This window comes from Nicotiana attenuata, unplaced genomic scaffold (genome assembly GCF_001879085.1).
Source record: "Nicotiana attenuata strain UT unplaced genomic scaffold, NIATTr2, whole genome shotgun sequence".
Taxonomy (NCBI): Eukaryota; Viridiplantae; Streptophyta; class Magnoliopsida; order Solanales; family Solanaceae; genus Nicotiana; species Nicotiana attenuata.
The window spans coordinates 491,589-515,035 of record NW_017670385.1 but is presented as its reverse complement, the minus strand read 5'-3'; positions in this window follow the sequence as shown (position 1 = coordinate 515,035).

The following is a 23,447-nucleotide window of genomic DNA, read 5'->3' as shown; positions in this document are numbered from 1 at the left end:
CTTTGCCTCTTCAAGCTCTGCTGACAGCTTTGCGATCTTCTTCTCCATAGCCGAGAGAGTCGATCTATCAAGTGCCTCGCCCTGGACAGGAGTCCCTATACCTTGGAATCCAGCCCTTTAGCGCCGAAATGATCTCTCTGGAAGGTCGTATGCTGTCCGTTTTTTAGGACCACCGACAACATCCAACCATACTTTTTACGCTTTTTCATCTGAAATGGAAGGTGGATCGCCCTGCTCATTCGATGACAATCTCTGATTGTACTCCTCCATAGTAGTATTATAACGCCCCTTTATTTAGAAGATAGAAAATTATTAATTTTATAATATTATAAACATTAATTTCAATCCATAGCAGTTAAAACTTACATAGGTAGTCTCTGCCCGGTCCTCAACCCATCTACTTGGATCTGTCGGTGCCTTTTTCTTCCGGATGTGAGTTTCCATGAAGAACTCATCGTGAGTCAGCTTCCTCCCATATTTTTTTCCCTACAAATATAATAAAACATGTTCACTAAATTTTAATAAATATTGTTTGATAAAAATAGATTTAAACGCTTTAAGGAATTACCAGTAGTCTCCTCGCAATCCCCATGCTCCTTGCACCCATACAGTGCAAGGAGCCAGCCTTCTCAGATGCTCGGGCCTTCTTTCCCTACTCACTCTTCTTCTCGAAATCCTCAGTGGCCCACTGCCTCAGTAGATCCTCCCATAAATGCGGTAAAACCCATGAAGGCTTCTTATTTTTTTTTTCGAGCAGAACAGAAGGAATTGGCTAGTCTCTTACGACATTTGAACTCAAAATTTATAAGAATTGCACTGGTATGACGATCCTCCCATGCACACTTAGTCTGCAAATGAAATGTGTAAAGTTAGATGAAAATATTGTTAATACAACGCTTAAATAGCTAAGAATTGTATTAAAACCTTAAATTGGTTGAAAATATGCTCCACGAGCTCCGGTGGAAAATCACTCCAAGTCTCATACAGTGTCATACAACCGGCCAAGAGCTTCAGTGATTATTTTTGTAGTCTCATGACTAGGTATGAACCTGCAGTATGGTAATTATATTAAATAAACAAGACTAGATATTATAATTTAGAAAAAAACAAAGAAGTAATAAATAAATCTTAACCATTGCCCCCAGGCCTGATGATCATCATATGATAACAATCATACTGCACTGCAATCCTGCGATCCGGGTGGCTGTAATCTAGATGGATGCGATCCATCTAGTGGTGAAGCAAATAGAGCAGATGACAGGCATATCACCACATGGATCTGTGACTACTGATAAGGTGTAGCAATGCGACTATATACAGGATTATGTGGAGGAAGCGGGGTATAGCCTGTGGTGGAGAATAGTAAGAATACTGTTGGAATGACGAATGGTAGATAGTCTGATGAGTATATGGATATGGTGGAAAAGATGTGTGCCTAGAAGATTGTTGTCGGCCATCTGCTATGGAAGGATGCAAGTGTGGGGTAGAAGGAAATGGGGGTGTAGCACTACATCCAAGACCTACCTCGACCCCTACCGGTCATCTGCATAAATTAAAAAAAAATGTTAGAATTGAGAATATAAATTTAAATAAGTTGAGAGCCCTCGAAAAAACTAACATGCTAGCCGTCTTCGAAATATCCTTCCTCGTCCGAAAATTCTTCCTTTTCACTTATTTCATTTTCATCGGTTGATTATTTGTCCTCATTTTCTATGGTTGTTATTTCCTCCATATCAACTTCTTCTAATATGCGTTGAGGATGCTCTAACTCATTTTCTAACTGATCGTCCACCATTTGGTTTACACTTGAGGTATCATTTTGGTAAGCAACATCTAGCACATTCTCAACTCTCACCCTACCAACAGGCTTAGTTTTTATTACAACCAACCAATCAAACTTATCCCTCACAGATATATGGAGCATAATACACTTGCCTAATATTTTCTGTAATTATTAAAGGATCATGGCGATCATACTCCCTTTTTTATTAACCTCTATTATGTTATACTTTGAGTGTATATTTGTACCTCTTCTAGGTGTTGGGACAATCCACTTGCAACGGAAAAGTATGATCTTCTTATTTGGCCAATCTAAATATGATCATTCTAGAATCTCTTTGATCACACCATAATAATCATTATCCTCATCCTGGTTGCCTTCGCCACCATTAACACACACCCACTGTTATTACTTTTTTACTTGGAGCATTCCTCGATGTGAAATTTGTAATCATTCACAAAGTACTTAGAGTTGTAACCGTAGGTGCAGGTCTCCAAGATATAGCCTGGTTGTGGACATGTTCCTGGGTGGTTCTATAGCCTTAATTATGGGACATGTGAACCATGGTCCTTCCGTCAAACTAGGTATTTTATGTATGTATTTCTAGCATTGATCCATGTATTGGCACCCATGCATGTTCCATAAAGGTTGAACCCATTCACTTACGAGTTCAGTCGTACCAAAATAACTCAAATCCGATATCAAAATCCCAATCAAAACTCAAAAATTTGGTTGATGAACTTTCCAACTTTTTACCCAATTTTCTTAACCCAATTCCTTAATTAAATAATGAAATCAACTATAGATTAGTGGAATATAATTATAAATGTGTTAAAAATCATTACCGAATGGCTTCCTTTGAAAATCCTTCAAATAATCGCCAAAAATCGTGCTCTCAAAGTCCCTAAATGAAAAATGGGATAAAACCCTCGAACTTAGCCTTTTCTGCCCAGCGATCTCGCACTTGCGGGCACACAGTCGCACCAGCGGTACCGCACCTGCGGAAATTCTATCGCAGGTGCGGACATGAGTTAAGTTCCCTGGTCCGCTTCTGCGATCAAAGGCCGCACCTGCGAGTGCGCGCCTGCAAAATTTTGTCCGCTTCTACGGACTTCCCCTTCCAGCTCATTCCCGCTTCTGCGATCGATCCTCCGCAGGAGCGGCACCGCTTCTGCTGTCCTAATGTCGCACCTGTGACCACTGGCAATGCTCAACGCCCTTTCATATGCGGTCCTCTTCTCGAACGTGCGAGTCCGCACCTGCGGTCAGCCCCACCGCAGGTGCGATTACACCAGAAGCTGCAATGCTTCAACCATTCCTCCAACTTCCAATTCGATCTGTTGACCATCTGAAATCAACCCGAGGCCCCCGGGACCTTAACCAAAGATACCAACAAGTCCTAAAATATCATACGAACTTAGTCGAGCCTTCAAATCACATCAAACAATGCTAAAAACACGAATCACCCTCCAATTCAAATTTAATGAACTTTGAAACTTTAAACTTCTACAACCGATGCCAAAATCTATCAAATTACGCCCGATTGACCTCAAATTTTGCACACAAGTCATATTCGACATTACTGACCTACTCAAACTTCCGAAATTGAAAACTGACCCCGCTATCAAAAAGTCCACTCCCCGTCAAACTTCCCAAAAATTTAAGTTTTACCATTTCAAGCCTAATTCAGCTACAGAACTCCAATTCAAAATCCGGACACGCTCCTAAGTCCAAAATCACCCAACCGAGCTAACGGAACCGACGAAACTCCATTATGGAGTCGTCTTTACACAGTTCTGACTACGGTAAAAATTCTAGAACTTAAGCTTCTATTTTAGGGACTAAGTGTCCCAAATCACTCCGAAACCAAAAATAGAACCTCCCGGCAAGTCACATAAGCATAAAAAGATACGAGGAAAACAGTAAATATGGAATCGAGGCTATTACTCTCAAAATGACCGGCCGGGTCGTTACATCCTCCCCCTCTTAAGACAATCGTACGTCCTCGAACGAGTATAGAGACATACCTGAAGTGGTGAAAAGATGAGGATAACGGCTGTGCATATCATGCTCGATCTCCCAAGTCGCCTCCTCAATCGGCTGACCCCTCTACTGAACCTTCACTAAAGCAATGTTCTTTTACCTCAGCTTTCAAACCTGCGTGTCCAAAATAGCCACCAGCTCCTCAACATAAGATAGATCCTTGTCCAGCTGGACTGAGCTGAAATCCAACACATGAGACGGATCGCTATGATACTTTCGAAGCATAGAAACATGGAATACCGGATGAACTCTTGCTAGACTGGGAGTAAAGGCAAGCTCATAAGTAACCTCCCCAACTCGCCACAACACCTCGAATGGGCCAATAAACCTTGGGCTCAGCTTTCCCTTCTTTCCGAACCTTATGACGCCCTTCATGGGAAAAACCCGGATCAAGACCCGCTCTCCAACCATGAATGCAACACACGAACCTTGCGATCCGCATAACTCTTCTGTTTGGACTGGTTGTGTGAAGTCGATCTTGAATCACCTTAACCTTCTCCAAGGCATCCTGAACCAAATCTATACCCAATAGCCTAACCTTGCCCGGCTCGAACCAACCCACTGGAGACGACACCACCTACCATACAGAGCCTCATACGGTGCCATCTGAATGCTTGATTGATGACTGTTATTGTAGCCAAACTCCACAAGTGGCAAGAACTTATTCTAAGAACCTGCAAACTACATCATACACGCATGGAGCATATCCTCCAGTATCTGAATAGTACGCTCGGACTATCCATCCGTTTGAGGGTGAAATGATGTGCTCAACTCAACCCCAGTACCTAACTCATATTGAACGGCCCTCCAGAACTGCGATGTAAACTACGTATCCTGGTACGAGATAATAGATATCGGCACGCCATAAAGCCTGACAATCTCGCGGATATAAATTCGAGCCAGCTATTCGGAAGAATAAGTAGTCATCATAGGAATGAAATGAGCTGACTTGGTCAGCCTATCCACAATCACCCAAATTGCATCAAACTTCCGCTGAGCCCGTGGAAGCCCAACAACAAAATCTATAGTGATCCACTCTCATTTCCACTCTGGAATCTCTAACTTCTGAAGCAATCCACCTAGCCGCTGATGCTCACACTTCACCTGTTGGCAATTTAGACACCGAGCAACATATTCCACTATGTCCTTCTTCATCCTCCTCCACCAATAATGCTGCCTCAAGTCCTGGTACATCTTCACGGCACCCGGATGAATGGAGTACCACAAATTGTGAGCCTCCTGGAGAATCAACTCATGCAATCCATCTACATTGGGCACATATAGCCTGCCCTGCATCCTCAATGCACCATCATCTTCAATAGTGACCTCCTTAGCATCACCGTGCTGAACCATTTCATTAAGGACAAGCAGATGGGGGTCATCATACTGACGCTCCCTAATACGATCATAAAGAGAAGACTGGGAGACCACACAAGCCAAAACTCAACCCGGCTCAGAAATATCTAATCTGACAAACTAGTTGGCTAAGGCCTGAACATCCAATGCCAACAGCCTCTCTGTTGTTGGTAGATATGCTAAGCTCCCCAAACTCTCCGCAGTGCGACTCAAGGTATCGTCCACCACATTGGCCTTCCCGGTATGGTATAGAATAATGATATCATAATCCTTACGCAACGCTAACCACCTCCGCTGACGCAAGTTAAGATCCTTCTGCTTGAACAGATGCTGCAAACTCCAGTGATCAGTGTAGATGTCACAAGGGACACCGTACAAATAGTGCTGCCACATCTTCAAGGCATGAACAATAGCTGCTAACTCAAGGTCGTGGACATGATAGTTCTTTTCATGAACCTTCAACTGTCTAGAATTGCAAGCAATCACCCTACGATCCTGCATCAACATCGCGCCGAGACCAACACGCGACATCATAATATACAGTATAAGACCCCGAACCTATAGGCAATACCAATACTGGGGCTGTAGTCAAAGCTGTCTTTAGATTTTGAAAGCTCTCCTCACACTATTTTGTCCACCTGAACAGAGCACCCTTCTGGGTCAGCCAGGTCATAGGTGCTGCAATAGATGAGAAACCCACTACAAATCGATGGTAATACCCCGCCAATCCAAGAAAACTCCTGATCTCCGTAGTTGAGGACAGTCTAGGCCAACTCTGCACTGCTTCAACCTTCTTCGGATCCACCTTGATCCCCTCACTCGACACTACGTGATCCAAAAATGCCACTGAGTCTAACCAGAACACACACTTTGAGAATTTTGCATATAACTTCTTTTCTCTCAAGGTCTGAACCACAGTCCTCAGGTGCTGCTCATGATCCTCCCGACACCTGGAGTACACCAAAATGTCGTCAATAAACACAATGATGAATAACTCAAGATAGGGCCAAAATACACTATGCATCAAATGCATAAATGCTACTGCCGTTGGTCAACCCAAATGACATCACAAGGAACTCTTTAATGACCATACAGAGTCCTGAAAGCACTCTTTGGGATATCTGGGTCCAGAATCTTCAACTGATGATAGCCTCATCGCAAGTCAATCTTGGAAAACACTCTGGCACTTTGTAACCGATCAAATAGGTCATCAATACGAGGCAGTGAATACCTTTTCTTCATTGTAACTTTGTTCAACTAGTGATAATCAATGCATATAGGCATAGAACCATCCTTCTTCTTCTTCACAAAAAAGACTAGGGCACCCCAAGGTGACACAATGGGTCGAATGAAGCCCTTATCAAGCAATTACTGTAACTGTTCCTTCAACTCCTTCAACTCAGGAGGAGCCATACGTATGGAGGAATAGAGATGGGCTGAGTGCCCGGTAACAAATCAATACCAAAATCGATATTCTGTCGGGTGGCATACCCCGAAGATCAGCTAGAAATACATTTGGGGAAATCCCTCACTATTGGGACTAACTCAACTGCATGCGTATCAATACTGACATCTCTCACATAAGCTAGATATGCGTCACACCCCTTCTCAACCATTCTTTGAGTTTTATGAAATGAAATAACTCTGCTGGAAGTATAATCTAAGGTACCTCTCCACTCTAATCGCGGTAATCTTGGCATAGCTAGCGCCATGGTCTTGGCGTGACAATCAAGAATAGCATAATGGGACGATAACCAGTCCATGCCCAAAATAATATCAAAATCTACCATACTGAGCAATAATAAATCGGCTCTAGTCTCAAAACCACTAAGAACAATCAAACACGACTGATACACACAGTCAACAACAATAGAATCTCCCACAGGTGTAGACACATAAACAGGAGAACTCAAAGAATCACGAGATACGCGCAAATACGGGGAAAAATAAGAGGACACATAGGAATAAGTGGAGCCTAGATCAAATAAAACCGACACATCTCTATGACAAACCGGAACTATACCTGTAATGACAGATTCGGAAGCAACTCCCTCTGTACGAGCAGGAAGAGCATAATATCTGGCCTGGCCTCCCCCTCTAGGGTGACCTCTACCTACCCGACCTCCACCTCGAGCTGGATGAGCAGGTGGAGTGGTAGCTGGTGCTGTATTCATAGCCTAGGGACCCGGTGGAGCACGTGGTGCCTGAAAAGTCTGTGGAGGTGCATCCCTCCTAAGTCTGGGGCAATCCCTCACCATATGTCGAGTGTCGCCACAATCAAAACAAGCTTTCGGAGGGTGTGGCTGCTGTGACTGGCTCGGGACCGGTCGGCTAGACTGACTGCTGAAAGCACCCTGTGTAGGAGGTACACTAGACACTGGCGGCGCATAATAAGGCTCCTGAGGTCTAGGAGTAACCGGAATACCACTGGCGGCTGGAAGTGCTGAATGAATAGGGCAACTCATATAACCCCTACCATGGCAAACTGTAGCTGGGGCTCGAGTACCACTATAAATGCCAGACTCTCGAGACCTCTTTGCCTCCCTCTCCTCTCTCTCCTGAGCAAACATTCCCTCCACTCTCCTAGCAATGCTTACAACCTGCTGGTACGAAATATCCATCTCTAACTCCTAAGCCATGCTAATCCTGATACTGGGATAGAGCCCTTCGATAAATCGACGGATCCTCTCTCGAACTGTAGCAACCAAGGCTGGTGCATGCCTAGCTAATTCATTGAAGCGAACCGCATACTCTAACACACTCATAGCACCCTGGTGCAACTGCTCAAACTCGATGCGCCATGCATCTCTAAGGCTCTAGGGAACATACTCCCTCAAAAACATATCCAAGAATTAAGTCCAAGTAAGTGAAGCCGCCTCAGCCGGACTACCCAAATCATAAGCACGCCACCACTGATAGGACGTTCCTCTAAGCTGGAACGCGGTGAAAGAAACCCCACTCGACTCTGTTACACCCATAGTACGGAGGATATGGTGGCACTCCTCAAGAAAACCCTGGGCATCCTCTGACGCCAAGCCACTGAAAGTAGGAGGGTGGTACTTCTTGTACCTCTCGAGCCTAAGTTGCTCCTCCTCAGAAGCTGTTGCCCTATACTCGGGCCAAATCGGGGCTACCAGCTGTACTAGTATAAACTTTGGAACCTGATCGACCTGAACCTACTGCTCTGGGGTGCGGGCGGCGGGAGTCTGTGCTCCTCCCCCAGCTTGAGATGTGGCCGGAGCAAGTGGAATCATCCCTGCCTGAGCTACAGTACCGAACATGCTGAGGAATTGTGCAAGGGTCTCCTAGAAGGCTGGTGCAGTAACATGCGTCTCAGGTGCCTGTGCGCCGACTGGAGCTACTGGTGGCTCCTCTGTAGCAGCTCGTACGAGTGCTTTGGCTGCACCACGTGGACGTCCTCGGCCTCTCCCCCCGCCCCGGCCTCTCACGACACTAGCAGGGGGTACGGGTGCCTGGTCATCTGATACGGCTGTATGTGTCCTCACCATCTGTGAGAGAATAGAAGACAAAAGCTTAGAATTTTGAAGTCAACAATTTCGCATGACCAGGAATCAAAAAAAGTTAAATTTTCCTAACAGTTCCATAGCCTCCCAAAGATAAGTACAGACGTCTCCGTACTGATTCGCGAGACTATACTAAACCTGCTTGTGACTCACAACACCTATGAACCTAGGGCTCTCATAGAAACTTGTCACGACTTAAATCTCCCTCCATAAGACGTCGTGACGGCACCTAGTCTCTATGACTAGGTAAGCCTAACATTTGCGAAATAACGAAAATGAAAGCATAAATTTAACAACTAACTGCAGCAGACGATTAAATAACTGATAAAAATTCCACTCGGTATGTACGATAACCAACACTCTAGTATACTTAGTACTCCCAAAACCCGGAAAATCATAATCACAAGCTACAGAAGAAATCTAGTATCTCTATACACCAGAGTCTAAGAAAAGGGTACGGAAAGGTAAATGACATAGAAGGGAATAGAGGGGGACTCCGAGGTCTGCAGACGCGACAGATATACCTTGAAGTCTCCAAAGTCTCAATGCTCACTGATGATGGGGCTGATACGAAGTACCTAGATCTGCAAACAAAATATGTGTAGAAGAGTAGCATGAGTACACCATAACGGTACCCAGCAAGTGTTAAGCCTAACCTCGTTCGAGTAGTGACGAGGTCAGGTCAGGGCCCCACTGGTATATAATAAATAAGGCAAAAGAATATAACAGTGTAATAAGAGACTGGAAATTTAACAAAGAGAAAACCACATAAAAATAGCAGCACAACACATAGGGATAAACAACATCAGGGGATCTCCGAGATACCGTCTCGTAGTCCCAAAAGTAAATATGCAAGGAGATCTCTCGAGGTACCACCTCGTAATCTCAAAAGTAAATCTGCAGGGAGATCTCCCGAGGTACCGCCTCGTAGTCTCAAAAGTAAATGTGCAAGGGGATCTCCCGAGGTACCGCCTCGGAGTCCCAAAAGTAAACACACAACTCAAAACTGGCGAATATAAAAATTAACAACAAGAAATCTACAGTTAAGGTTGATACAAACAAGGGAAAAATAGGAAAATCAACTAAGCATGGTGCACAGAGTTCAAATAAGCAGTTAAGACACGTCGACATGGGAAATTAGGCTAACAGGATAACTACACATGCTGGTATAACTCAATTAAGAAGAAACAAGTTATTACTCAGTAAAAATTGGATTTTACAACAAATAGCCCGTATACGCACTTGTCATATCGCGTACACGGTGCTCACATATCACGGGAGTATCACAACAGTACCAAATCCTAAGGGGACTTCCCTCACACAAGGTTAGTCAAACCACTTACCTCGAACCAAGCTCAATCAATCAATAAGAATGCCTTTTCCACGATTTTCCGACTCCGAATGGCCCAAATCTAGCCAAAAGAAATTACATACCATAAATATAACTATAAGAAACTAATCTAATTAATGAAACCAAAGCTTAAGCAAGAAATTAGAAAATTACCCCAAAAAGTCGACTCGGGCCCACATCTCGGGATCGGGTAAAAGTCAAGAAGTACGAACACCAATTCATTCACGAGTTCACTTGTACAAAAATTACTCAAAACCGATATCAAAATCCCAATTAAAACTCAAAATTTTGGTTGATGAACTTTCCAACTTTTTACCCAATTTTCTCAACCCAGTTCCTTAAGTAAATAATGAAATCAACTATAGATTAGTGGAATATGATAATAAATGAGTTAAGAATCGTTACCCAATATCTTCCTCTGAAAATCCTTCAAATAATTGCCCAAAAACGAGCTCTCAAAGTCCCAAAATAAAAAATGGGATAAAACCCTCGAACTTAGCTTTTTCTGCCCAGCGATCTCGCACCTGCAGGCACACAGCCACACCAGCGGTACCGCACCTGCAGAAATTCCATCGCAGGTGCAGACATGACTTAAGTCCCCTGGTCCGCTTCTGCGATCAAAGGCCGCACCTGCGAGTGCGTGCCTGCGAAAATTTGTCCGCTTCTGCGAACTTCCCCTTCCAGCTCATTCTCGCTTCTGCGATCGATCCTCTGCACGAACGGCTCCGCTTTTGCGGTTCTAATGTCGCACCTGCGACCACTGTCCATCCTCAACGCCTCCGCAACTGCGGTCCTCTTCTCGCACGTGCAAGTCCGCACCTGCGGCCAACCCCACCGCATGTGCGATTACACCAGAAGCTGCAAGGCTTCAGCCATTCCTCCAACTTCCAATTCGATCCGTTAACCATCCGAAATCAACCCGAAGCCCCCGGGACCTCAACTTAAGATACCAACAAGTATTAAAATATCATACAAACTTAGTAAAGCCTTCAAATCACATCAAACAACACTTAAAACGCGAATCACTCTCCAATTCAAACTTAATGAACTTTGAAGCTTCAAACGTCTACAACCAATGCCGAAACCTGCCAAATCACGTCCGATTCACCTCAAATTTTTCATACAAGTCATACTATTTATTATGGTTCTACGCCAACTTCCACAATCGAAAATCGACCCCGCTATCAAAAAGTCCACTCCCGGTCAAACTTCCCTAAAATTTAACTTTTGCCATTTCAAGCCTAATTCAGCTACATGCCTCCAATTTACAATTCGGACACGCTCCTAAGTCCAAAATCACCCGACAGAGCTAACATAACTGACAAAACTCTATTCCAGAGTCGTCTTCACACAGTTACGACTACAGTCAAAATCCTAGAACTTAAGCTTCCGTTTTAGGGACTAAGTGTCCCAAATCTCTCCGAAACCAAAACGACTGGCCAGGTCATTACACTATTCTATGCATAGCCAAGTTCTAGCTTGCTGATTTCAGTCCATGTTTGGTTGTTCTAGTTTTATTTACTGCAAATAAGGTACTTATGCCAAGCTTCCAATAATGCAATTGCTATTTAGATATAATAGTGTTATAAAACATACAATGATTTGTTCATGTTGTTTGTTGTTTACCTTTTGCATATTGATTATGATTCTGCATTAATATTGAAACATTTGATATAACTATCACCTAATATCTGATTTAGACTCGATTAACAATAAATATATATAAAATTGAGTTTATTCTGTGATTGATATTTTGATTGTTATACTTGTTAGTTTGTTGTTTGTTCATAAAAATTGGTGATGTTAGTTTGCCAAACTGAAACTGAAATCATTTGTTACTCGAACTATGAATATGTTCTCGCATTACTCAGTTAAGTAAATGTTTTCATCATGTGTTGAGTGGTGTTTCAAATTCAATTAGCCTGTGAATTTGAGCACCAGTTGGTCAAATGCATTGGCTAGAGATACAGGTTAAATCGAGCAGTTCTGAGTTCAACGCAACAAACAAGGATGAATAGAAATGATGATTTGGGGTACATTTGGTTCTAAGAATTTTATTAAGAGATCATATTTGTAATTTTAGAACAGTCATCTTAATGTAATAATTTTGGATCACATTAGATTTATATTTTGTTTGTTATTGCGATCCAGTTTGTGATGTAGGGATTAATTGTATGTTTGATCTTGAAGATTACAATGTCTATTATTTTTACTGTCTATGTCTCATTTGCTAGGCTTGGCTATGGGCCTAGACTTAAACGGACGTAGACCCAATACTGATCCACCTTGTTTAATCTACTAACATTAATAACTTTCTTTTTTTAATGTGTTTAAGTGCTGATAAATGCCCTAATACTGAGCCACCTTTTTTAATCTACTAACATTAATAACTTTCTTTTTTTAATGTGTTTAAGTGCTGATAAATGCCATGTTAGGATCATCGTAATTAATCCTTCGTTCACAACAAAACGACAGTGGCTTTGCATTTTAATAATTTTTGAACACTTAATCAATACTTTAATAACCCAGATGTCTAGCGACCATCTTGTGACTTTGTACACATAGAGAAGACAACTTAGTGATTAATCAGTGGCTTCAGATCAGCCTAATTAATTTTATTGTTTGTCCACAATAAACCCTTCCATAATAATTAAACCTCCATAGGCAATCCCAAACTTTAGAATATTAACATGTGAACATTCGTACAACGTTTTAGGGCCGTTTTAAATTTATTATTATGATTATTTACACATTTGCATGACATAATTATGATCCCAAGATTAAATCAAGGTACGCGTTAGCGCGACTTTGGCCAAACAATCATAAAAAATAACAAAGTGTTACTAATTGTGTACACGTACACGTGACATAATTTTTAGCGCATTAAATAAATCTGATTCACATACCCATGGTTCGTTTCAAATTAATTTCATAACTCCATAATCAAGTAATTAAAAGCGGTAAAAAGGTAAAAGCGAACATAGGTTTAAAGTACGTAATAATTAGATAATCAAGCCAAGTTATGATTGTAAAGCAACCGTGCTAAAACCACAAAATTCGGGAGTGCCTAACTCCATCTCCCGAGTTAACAGAATTCCTTACCCGATCTTCTATATTTCCCAGACTTAAACAGAGTTAATTTTCTTGATTTGGAATTCAAAGTGGTGACTCTTAAAAATAAATAAATAATTTCATTTTAATAATGTCACTTAAAGTGGAAAAACTTATTTTTCCCGTAAAAAGGAGGTGTGACAGCTCTGACGACTCTGCTGGGGAAACAAACCCAGAACTTCTGGTTCAGGGTTTAGAATTCGAGCTTGTAATGTGATCTATACTTGGCTTTATTGATTTTATGATATCACTGTGTTTGTGGGCCTAATGTGCTAAATGCTGCTCATTTACCGCTTTCATATTATTTGATCTGTATTAAACTGTCTTTTCCCCGCCTCCCTTTTGAGTCTTTTAAATATATGGTACACACGTGCACGTGGTCTACTTTTCTATTGGAGGTCATATAAGATAGAACAGGGTTGGTTCAGTTACTAGGCCGGATAGACTTTCATGCTCCCGGTACGTTGCTCCAACCTCGGCTCGAGCTGTTCGCTTGGGTAAGTCGGGTTTAAAACTTTCCCCCCAGGATTTAAACTTAGAATAATATAGCCTCATGGTGGATCCCTAGTAGGAACGTTTGTTTGCATCACGTGCATTTGATTTAGGGGACTCAACACAGGGGTTGGGTCTGTCTAGCACAAGTGTACCCAAAATTACAACACCATTCTGATGCATCTTATGTGCTACCTGTACATTTTGTTTGATTCGTTCTGTGCATGTTGACCAACTTCTAAAAATAGAGAAAAAGTCGAGGAAAATTAGAAGAAGATAGGAGAGAGAAAATTTACCCAATATTTGAGATGCCTCGATATTTAGAAAAAAAATTTAAGACCCTATAAAATGTTTACCACAAATTTGGTTTTTACAAAATAAGCCCGAATTTTTCAAAGGCGTCATCCAGTTCCCACTCCTGAAAATTTTAACGAACTACGCAGGTCTGATTCTCACAGGATGTGAGATACGTAGGAAACCTTCATCGGGTCCGGCCCCAACTTTCAAGAGTTCAAAAAAATATTTTTCTTTAATTCCTTCTTTAGAAGTCTCCCCTTAGAAAATACCAAATAAAAAATATATTTAAAACCCCAAAAATATATTCCTTCTTTTTCGAAGTCTTTCATTTGACGAAAAAAATAAATTAAAATCCAAAATATGTTTTTCCTTTCATTAGAAGTCTTTCTCGCAAAAAAAATATTAATAATAATAATAATTCAAAAAAGATCATCAAAACCAAAAATCCAAAAATATTCTATTTCTTCTATAGAAGTCTTTCTTTCGTAAATTTCGTAAAAAATAAAAATTTAAAGTCTAAAAATATTTTTGCTCTTCTTTAGAAGTTTGTTTTAAGAAATTAAAAAGAAAATTTAGAAATCCAAAATATTTTCATTAGAAGTCTCTCCTTCGGAAAATTCAGAGGCAACATTGAAAATCAAAAAAGTATTTTCTTCTTTAGAAGAAAATAAAACGAATCAAAATCCAAGCAAAAATATTTTCTTCCTACATTCGACATTCCCAAAAATTCAAAACAAACGAAAAAGAAAAAGAAAAGGAATCTTTAGAAGTCTTTCTTTCAAAATTGTCAACAAAAAAAATATTCAAAATTCAAATTCCAAAATATTTCCCTTGATAAGCAACCAATTTTTCCCTGAAATACGTGATGATCTGATTCATGCAGCATCATGATATGTGGGCAATCCCTATCGGATGCGATTATAGCCATAAATAAACTAAGTGAAAAATAAACAAAAAGAGAGAAAAAACCAATACAAAGAGTGACAAAAAAATAAAAGACAAAAACAAAGAGCGACAAAAACAAAAAGAGGAAATCAAGAGTGATAAAATCCAAAAACAAAGAGAGCGGTAAAATCAAAAGAGTGCAGAAAATGAAAGAAAATAGTTACAGAGTGGAAAGGGACAATTAGAGTCGGGATGAAACACGCAACCATTAAAACACATAATAGAAGCATTTTTAACTGTTTCGGTGTATTACATCCCAACGTGCAATTTTCTATCTGTTGAATACCCTGGGCTAACAATGGTTGTTGTGTGTGCCCAATAGCCAGGTTCTATTTTAGGAGGTTGGTTTTGTTGGTATTCTGGCTTCTCATCCATACTGTAACGACCCGACCGGTCGTTTTAAGAATTAACACCCCGTTCCATATTAACTGCATTCCCCGTGTTTGTTTCTGCTATTGTGAGTTTTCGGGAGGATTCGTCTTGAGTTTTGGAGTGTTTTGGGACACTTAGTCCCTAACTGAGAGTTTAAGCTTTAGAATTTAGACCGTAGTTGGAGCAGTGTGAAGACGGCCTCATAATGGAGTTTTCTCGGTTCCGTTAGCTCCGCTGGGTGATTTCGGGCTTAGGGGCATGTTCGGATTGTGTTTTGGAGGTCCATAGCTTAATTAGGCTTGAAATGCCAAAAGTCGAATTTTTGAAGTTTCCGGTTTGATAGAGAGATTTTGGTATCGGTGTCGGAATGGAATTCCAGAAGTTGGAGTAGGTCCGTCGTTTTATTTGGGACGTGTGTGCAAAATTTCAGGTAATTTGGACGAGGTTTGATAAACTATTTTATCAAAAGCGGAAATTTGAAGTTTTGAAATCCTTAGGCTTGAATCCGAGGGTGATTTGGTATTTTGGTGTTGGTTTGAGTGTTCTGAGGATTGGTACAAGTTTGAATAGTGGTATATGACTCGTTCGTATTTTTGGTTGAGGTCCCGGGGGCCTCGGTGTTAGACAACCTGGTTAAGCCGTGGGGCACCTTAGGAGTTGTGTTAACTAACTCTACCTTAGCTGACTAGCGAAGAGTTAGTGTGAATGTAAAACTCCTCTAGTTTACATCTGTATGGTAGTAGTTGTGATATACTTAACTACTTAGAGATAGAGATAGCAGTATGTCATATTAGCTTGTAGGACTCTTACTCAACATGTATATAATAACCTGCACGATACCTTAATGAGGCAATGAAGAAATACTTGAAACCTCAATCAGTGTGCTTATTATTTTCTTCATGGTATCAAGAGCATAGGTACAAGTGATTAAAGTTCGATCTTGAAGCCTCCCCCTCTTATAATCAGCCATGGCCGCATCTTCCAGCTCGAGCCTAGCCCTTTCATCCTCCTCACTTCATCAACTCATTACCATTTGTTCTATTAAATTAAAACCCTCAAATTACCTTGTTTGGAGGACCCAAATCCTTCAACTCATGCAAACCTTGAAAGTTACTACCGTTATTAAGGAAGAAGCCCCACCCGAGTCTATAGAAAATGAGAAGGGAGAACATGTTCCTAACCCTAAGTTCATAGATTAGGAAGAACGTGATGTTCTAGTTAGGAGTTGGCTCTCCGGAACAATGACAGAAGAGTCCATGTTCCTTATTATAGGGTGTTCCACCGCAAAACAAATATGGTCTTGTCTTGAGGATACCTACCTACAAGCAAGTAAAGACAAGGAATTTCAGTTGAAGCAACAACTTCAAACTGTGACTCTAGGAACTAAATCCATAGATGAATACATCAAGGAGTTTAAAGGGATTTGTGATAGTCTTACGGCTATACACAAGCCGTTGGATGAAGATAAAAAGGTAATTAACTTTGCTAGAGGTCTTGGAAGCAAATACAAGACCTTTTGCACTGTGATGTTAGGAAAACCACCATACCCAACCTTCAACCAATTTGTAAATGCCCTTAGAGGATTTGAAATGAGGGAAGATATAGATGAACAAGTGCAACAATCTAATCTTGAGTCAACAGTGGCTTTTGTGGCCCAAAAGTCGCAAGGCCGAGGTCGAGGAAATTTTTATAGAGGAAGGGGAAATCAAAGAGGAGGAGGAAATAAAGGATTTAATCAGAGACAGTTTAATACACCACAGTATGGTGCCAATCAGCCGAAGGACAACCCTAAAACAAATCCATATCAGATTTGTGGAAGGAATAACCATAATGCACTCTCTTGTTTTTATAGGTGGGATTACTCCTACCAAGCACAACAAGAAGTACCACAGGCGCTAGCAGCAATGTCTCTTGGTGATCAACTTGACAATAATCTCTACGTAGACTCCGGGGCTACTAATCACATGGTACAATCCACAGGTAATCTTACAAATTCATCTCCTTTTAAAGGGACCAACTTAATAATGGTAGGCAATGGTGATAGATTACCTATTACACATATAGGAGATAAATACATTGGGAAATATTTGAATTTGCAAGATGTTTTTGTTGTGCCCAAACTCAAGAAGAATCTCATTTCTGTTAGTAAATTTGTGAAGGATAATGCTTGCTCAATAGAATTTACTGACGATGATTTCGTTATTAAGGACAAGATAACAAGAACAATTCTAGCAAAGGGGGATAAGAGACATGACTTGTACACCTTGGATGGAGACTTACATGAAGCCTTGATGGTTACAAAGACAGCCAAGAACTCAGACACAATTTGGCATCAAAGATTAGGACACCCGCATTCAAGAATTATTAGTTTTTTACATAGCAATAAATTGATTGATGTCAAAACTTGGAACAAAAGTTTTTCAGTTTGTACTAGTTGCCAAATGGGAAAAAGTTGTAAGTTACCTTTTCAAGAGTCACATAAAAGAGAACTTGAGCCATTGAGAAAAAATCATAGTGATTTGTAGGGACCATCTCCTGTTACATCATCTCAAGGAATAAAATACTACGTTATTTTCGTTGATGATTGCACGAGATTTACATGGATTTATCCCTTAAAAAGAAAATCTGATTTTGTATCTACATTTGTGGTATTTTAGAAGTTAGTAGAAAATCAATTTTCAAAGAAACTCAAAGTGTTTCAATGTGACAGAGGTGGAGAATTCAGTAGTTTGGAATTTCTCAATTACTTGGCTCAAAATGGTGTTAAAAGGCAAATCTCGTGTCCTCACACTCCAGAACAAAATGGGGTCGCAGAAAGGAAACATAGACACATAGTCGAAATGGGCTTAACCTTGCTCTTTAATGCAAATCTACCATTGTATCTTTGGGTTGAAGCTTTTCTTACTGCAGTTTTCCTAATCAACAGAATGCCTACATATACGTTGAGCATGCAATCTCCTTTTTCTAAGCTATATGGGCAAGATCCTGACTATAACACGTTGAAGGTTTTTGGGTGTCGGTGCTTCCCTTATCTCAAAGGACACAACAAGAATAAATTTCAGCCAAAAACTTTTCCATGTGTTTTCATAGGTTATAGCTTACTTCATAAAGGATATAGATGTTATCATGCTCAATCGAGGAAGGTTTTCATCTCTCGACGTGTCATTTTTGATAATTTACCTTACCTTATATGTCGTCTAGTGCTGATGCTTCTGTAGATTCAGGAGTTCCTCATCTCACCACCTTCAATGAGTTCTTGGAGTAGCATAATTCTCAGTTGCAAGCTGCAACTTATCCGGTAAATAATCCCTCAACTTCACACGACGACAATGTAGCAGACAATGATATTGCACCCGTGAATCTATTGCCAACAACCTTGGAGCCGCGATCTGACTCTACACAGCCACCGCCCTCACTTTTATCGTCACACAGTTTTCAACCTCCTGATGCAGCTGTACAAAGCCCAGAAACTTCACAATCCAGCAGCTCTTCATCCTCACATGATTCAACAGAGTCATCTCAAAGCCATGATCTCTCAAACATGGAAGGGATAGAACTTTTGTGGAGTTACCACCCTTGCCTACAAACCCTTCAACTGATAGTACTCAACCTTCTGATAATACACATCACATGTTAACACAAACCAAGACACGTTCCATGGTTAATCCAGACTTTCAGTCTCTTACTGCGTCCCTTCACACTGATATTGCTGAACCAAAGACCATTAAAACTGCTTTGTCGAAACCACATTGCTTATCAGCTATGCAAGAGGAGCTGCAGGCTCTAACGTCGAATGGAACCTGGTTGTTGGTACCTAGACAACCTCATATGAACATTGTTGGTTCACGTTGGGTGTTCAAAACCAAGCTTAAGGCAGATGGGTCTGTGGAACGATTCAAGGCTCGCTTGGTTGCGAAAGGCTACAATCAAATTGAAGGTGTCGACTTTGACGATACATTTAGTCCAGTTGTGAAAGCTATAACAATTCGTATTGTTCTTTCTATTGCTACTACATTATATTGGGAGATTAAACAACTTGATGTCAAGAATGCGTTCTTGCACGGAGATCTTAAGGAAACTGTATTCATGGAGCAACCACCCGGCTTTGTCGATCCATTTTTCCGAATCATGTTTGTCTCCTAAAAAAGGCCTTATACGGTCTCAAGCAAGCTCCCAAGGCGTGGTTTCATAAGTTTAGCACTTACCTTCTTCACCTTGGCTTCTCATGTAGCAAGGCTGACTCTTCTTTATTTGTTCTCCACTCCTCCGAAGGCACCATTTTGCTTCTCCTCTATGTTGACGACATTATATTAACTGGGAGCAATTCCTCCATGTTGTCTAAGTTGATTCACAGGCTGCAAATCCATTTTGCTATGAAAGACTTAGGACCTCTCCATTACTTTCTTGGCATTGAAGTTCACCGCACCAGCACTGGTCTCTTTCTCAGCCAAAGCAGGTATGCTACTGATATTCTACGCTGCACGAACATGATGGATGCACGACCTCTTCCAACTCCACTATCCCAAAAACATAGCCTTCACGACTCAACTGGGGCTGCTATAGATGCATCAGAATATCGAAGTGTCGTCGGCGCTTTGCAATACTTGACCTTGACTCGTCCAGAAATTTCTCATGCTGCGAACCTCTTGTGTCAATTTATGCAAAGCTCTACGGATGTCCACTGGATCGGCAGTAAAAGGGTGCTTCGTTACATTGCTGGCACACCTCAGTTTGGTCTACGAATTTCTGCTCGGTCCTCTCTCAATCTAGTTGGTTTTTCTGACGCCGATTGGGCTGGGTGTCCTCTCACTAGACGATCAACCACTGGATTATGTGTCTTTCTTGGCTCTAATTGCATCAGTTGGTCTTCTAAGAAGCAAAATACAGTGTCAAAATCGAGTGCCGAAGCTGAGTATCGCTCATTGGCCTCACTTGCTGCAGAGCTCACATGGATAACCTATTTGTTGAAAGATATTGGTGTCTCCTTAGCTCGCCCTCCTTTGCTTTTCATAGACAACATTAGTGCTTTACATCTTACTGCTAATCCAGTCTTACACGCTCGTACGAAACATGTCGAGCTTGATTACCACTTTGTGCGCGAAAAGGTTGTTCAAGGAGCTATGGTGACAAAGTTTATTCCGTCGCTGCAATAGATAGCAGATATTTTCACTAAACCACTACCAAAGTTTCAGTTTCACACACTTCGAACCAAGCTGGGAATAGTGAGTCATCCCAACACCAGCTTGAGGGGGGATGTTAGACAACCTGGTTAAGCCGTGGGGCACCTTAGGAGTTGTGTTAACCAACTCTACCTTAGCTGACCAGAGAAGAGTTAGTGTGAATGTAAAACTCCTCTAGTTTACATCTGTATAGTAGTAGTTGTGATATACTTAATTACTTAGAGATAGAGATAGCAGTATGTCATATTAGCTTGTAGGACTCTTACTCAACATGTATATAATAACCTGCACGATACCTTATTGAGGCAGTGAAGAAATACTTGAAACCTCAATCAGTGTGCTTATTATTTTCTTCACTCGGGATGATTTCGGAAGGTTGACGGAGGAAATTGGGAGATTTGGAAGCAGCTTCAGCTGCTGAAGTTCTGTCATAACAGCACCTGCGGCTTGGGGACCGCAGGTGCGTGATCGCAGAAGCGATGGAGGAGCCGCAGATGCGGCCAGGCGCTTGGAGACTAGAATCCGCAGGTGCGAGAGGTTGAGTGCACCCGCGAGACCGCAGATGCGGTAAATAAAGCGCAGGTGCGGCCAGTGCATTTAAGTGAATTTTTGCAAATGCGAACCTAGGACCACAGGTGTGGGTCCGCAGGTGCGAGGAAATGGCTGCAGGTGCGGAAACCCTGGGCCAGAACCGATATAAGGTTTTTGTCGCAATTTTTGCCCATTCTTTCACCGTTTTCATCCGGAATTTGAGCTTTTTGGGAGGTTTTTGAGAGAGAATTCAACGGAGCTTCGAGGTGGTAAGATTTTTGGAACCCATACTCGTTATTATGGTATTATTCTACTGATTTGGCATGAAATTTATGGAAAATAAGGGTTAAAATTAGGGGTTTAGGGTTTGAAATTGGAGACCTTGATTTAGGGATTTGAGGGATTGTTTGTGGTCCGATTTCGATGGTTTTTGTATGCATGAACTCATGAGAGTGTAAGGATCCTAGTTTTGCAAATTTTATCCAATTCCAAGACATGGGCCCGGGGGATTTTTTTGGGCGATTTTCCTAATTTCGCGTGTTAGCTTCGAATTAAATAGTTGAATTAGCTACTTGAAGTTATATTTACATTATGCAATTACTTTGAATAGATTTGGGCCATTTGGAGTCGGTTACTCGTGGCAAGAACGTGTTATCGAGTTGATTGAGCTGGGTCGAGGTAAGTGGCTTGCCTAACCTTGTGTGGGGGAACTCCCCTTAGGATTGGTATTGTTGATATATTAAATGCCTTGTACGTGAGGTGACGAGTCCGTACATGTGCTAATTGTTGAAAATCCTGTTTTCATTAAGTAACTATAACTGTGCTTTTCTTCCCTGTTTATACTAATTGCAATTTAAGCCTACTGTTAGTTTAGGTAAGCATGTCTAAGTGACTTAATTGTTTTACTTGGTCAAACTGCTCTATTTGAATTCTATGCAGCATGCTAGGCTAGAAATACCTATTTTACCTTGGTATGAAATTTGGTTGAATTGAATATTCTTCGTGTTGCTGCTGCGTGTTTACTTTGGGACTACGGGCGATATCCCGGTAGATCCCCCTGCACGTTTATATTGAAACTACGGGACTGCACCCGGTAGATTCCCCCAGTACTAGGTATTTACATTTGGGAACTACAGATCGGTATTCCGGTAGATCCCCCGCGCACTATGAGTTGGACTATGGGACGACACCCGGGAGATCCACTGGATATTTTGTATTTTGGGACTACAGGACGGTATCCTGGTAGATCCCCGGTTGCTGAATATTTACATTAGGGGACTACAGGACGGTATCCTGGTAGATCCCCGGTTGCTATCTCTGTGTGGAGTTACATTCTTTCTATGATTTTCTTTTCGTTGTATTTGTTGTTATTCTTATTATCATGTGTTACTTCATACTGTTTCATTTCTTTATATATATATATATATATGACCGGTTGGGCCCTGACCTTCCTCGTCACTACTCGACCGAGGTTAGGCTTAGGACTTACTGGGTACCGCCGTGGTGTACTCATGCCCTTTCATGCACATGTTTTTCGTGTGCAAATCCAGGTTCATTGGCTCAGCCATACCATTAGCGAGGCGAGGCGACCTCTTAGAGACTTTGAGGTATATCTGCTGCGTCCACAGACCGATGAGTCTCTCTCTATTCCCTCTATTAGCTTTAGGTCTTCTGTACTTTCTGTTGACTAGATATTCCGGAGTTAGAACTTTATGTAAACTTTCTCAGCTTGTGATTTCATGAGATTCCGGGTTTTGGGAGTCGTTTCAGTTCTTGAGAACATGTATTGGTTTATGCCGAGCGGCATCTTAAACGTTTTATTCTGTTTTATCTTCAGTTTTCATTGTTTTCGTATTTCGTTTCTTTTCCGCAAATTGTTAGTGTTTATCGTGAAAATGGTAATAACAATTAAATTTGTTGATAGGACTCTAAAAATACGTGATCTATTTTTATGCTAGTTGTAAAGCAGCTGATGCTCTGTGTGTGAAGTTTAAGGACGAAATGCAAGCTAAAATAGAGTTATAATAAAACCGATGAGTTAGCTATTCAGGGCCTCGAGCTAGTCAGGTTAGGGCCTCGAGGTCGATTCCCGGGTTCGGGCTCGAGCTATTAGGGGCAGTCGGGGAAGGGCTAACAGTCGTAATATAATTAAAGAAGGCTCTTTATGGCCAATGATAAACAATAAATGAAGAACAAGTATGAAGATAGTAAATAAGAGCAATAATATCGAGAGAGTGTATTAGAGAGAGAAGAGAGAGAGTTATCATATATTTCGTGTAGAATAGTTGGGGCAACATCAGTCCCCTACAAGATAGTAAGGATCCCCTTTATATAGAGGGGAAAACCTCAATGGTACGACATACATTAATTGTAAAGGTATGGAGATGGGACAGCTAGATGTGACACCCTGATCTGGGTTCAGAGTAGGCCGGCTAGACTTCTTCAGACTTAGCCGTGTGTCTTGG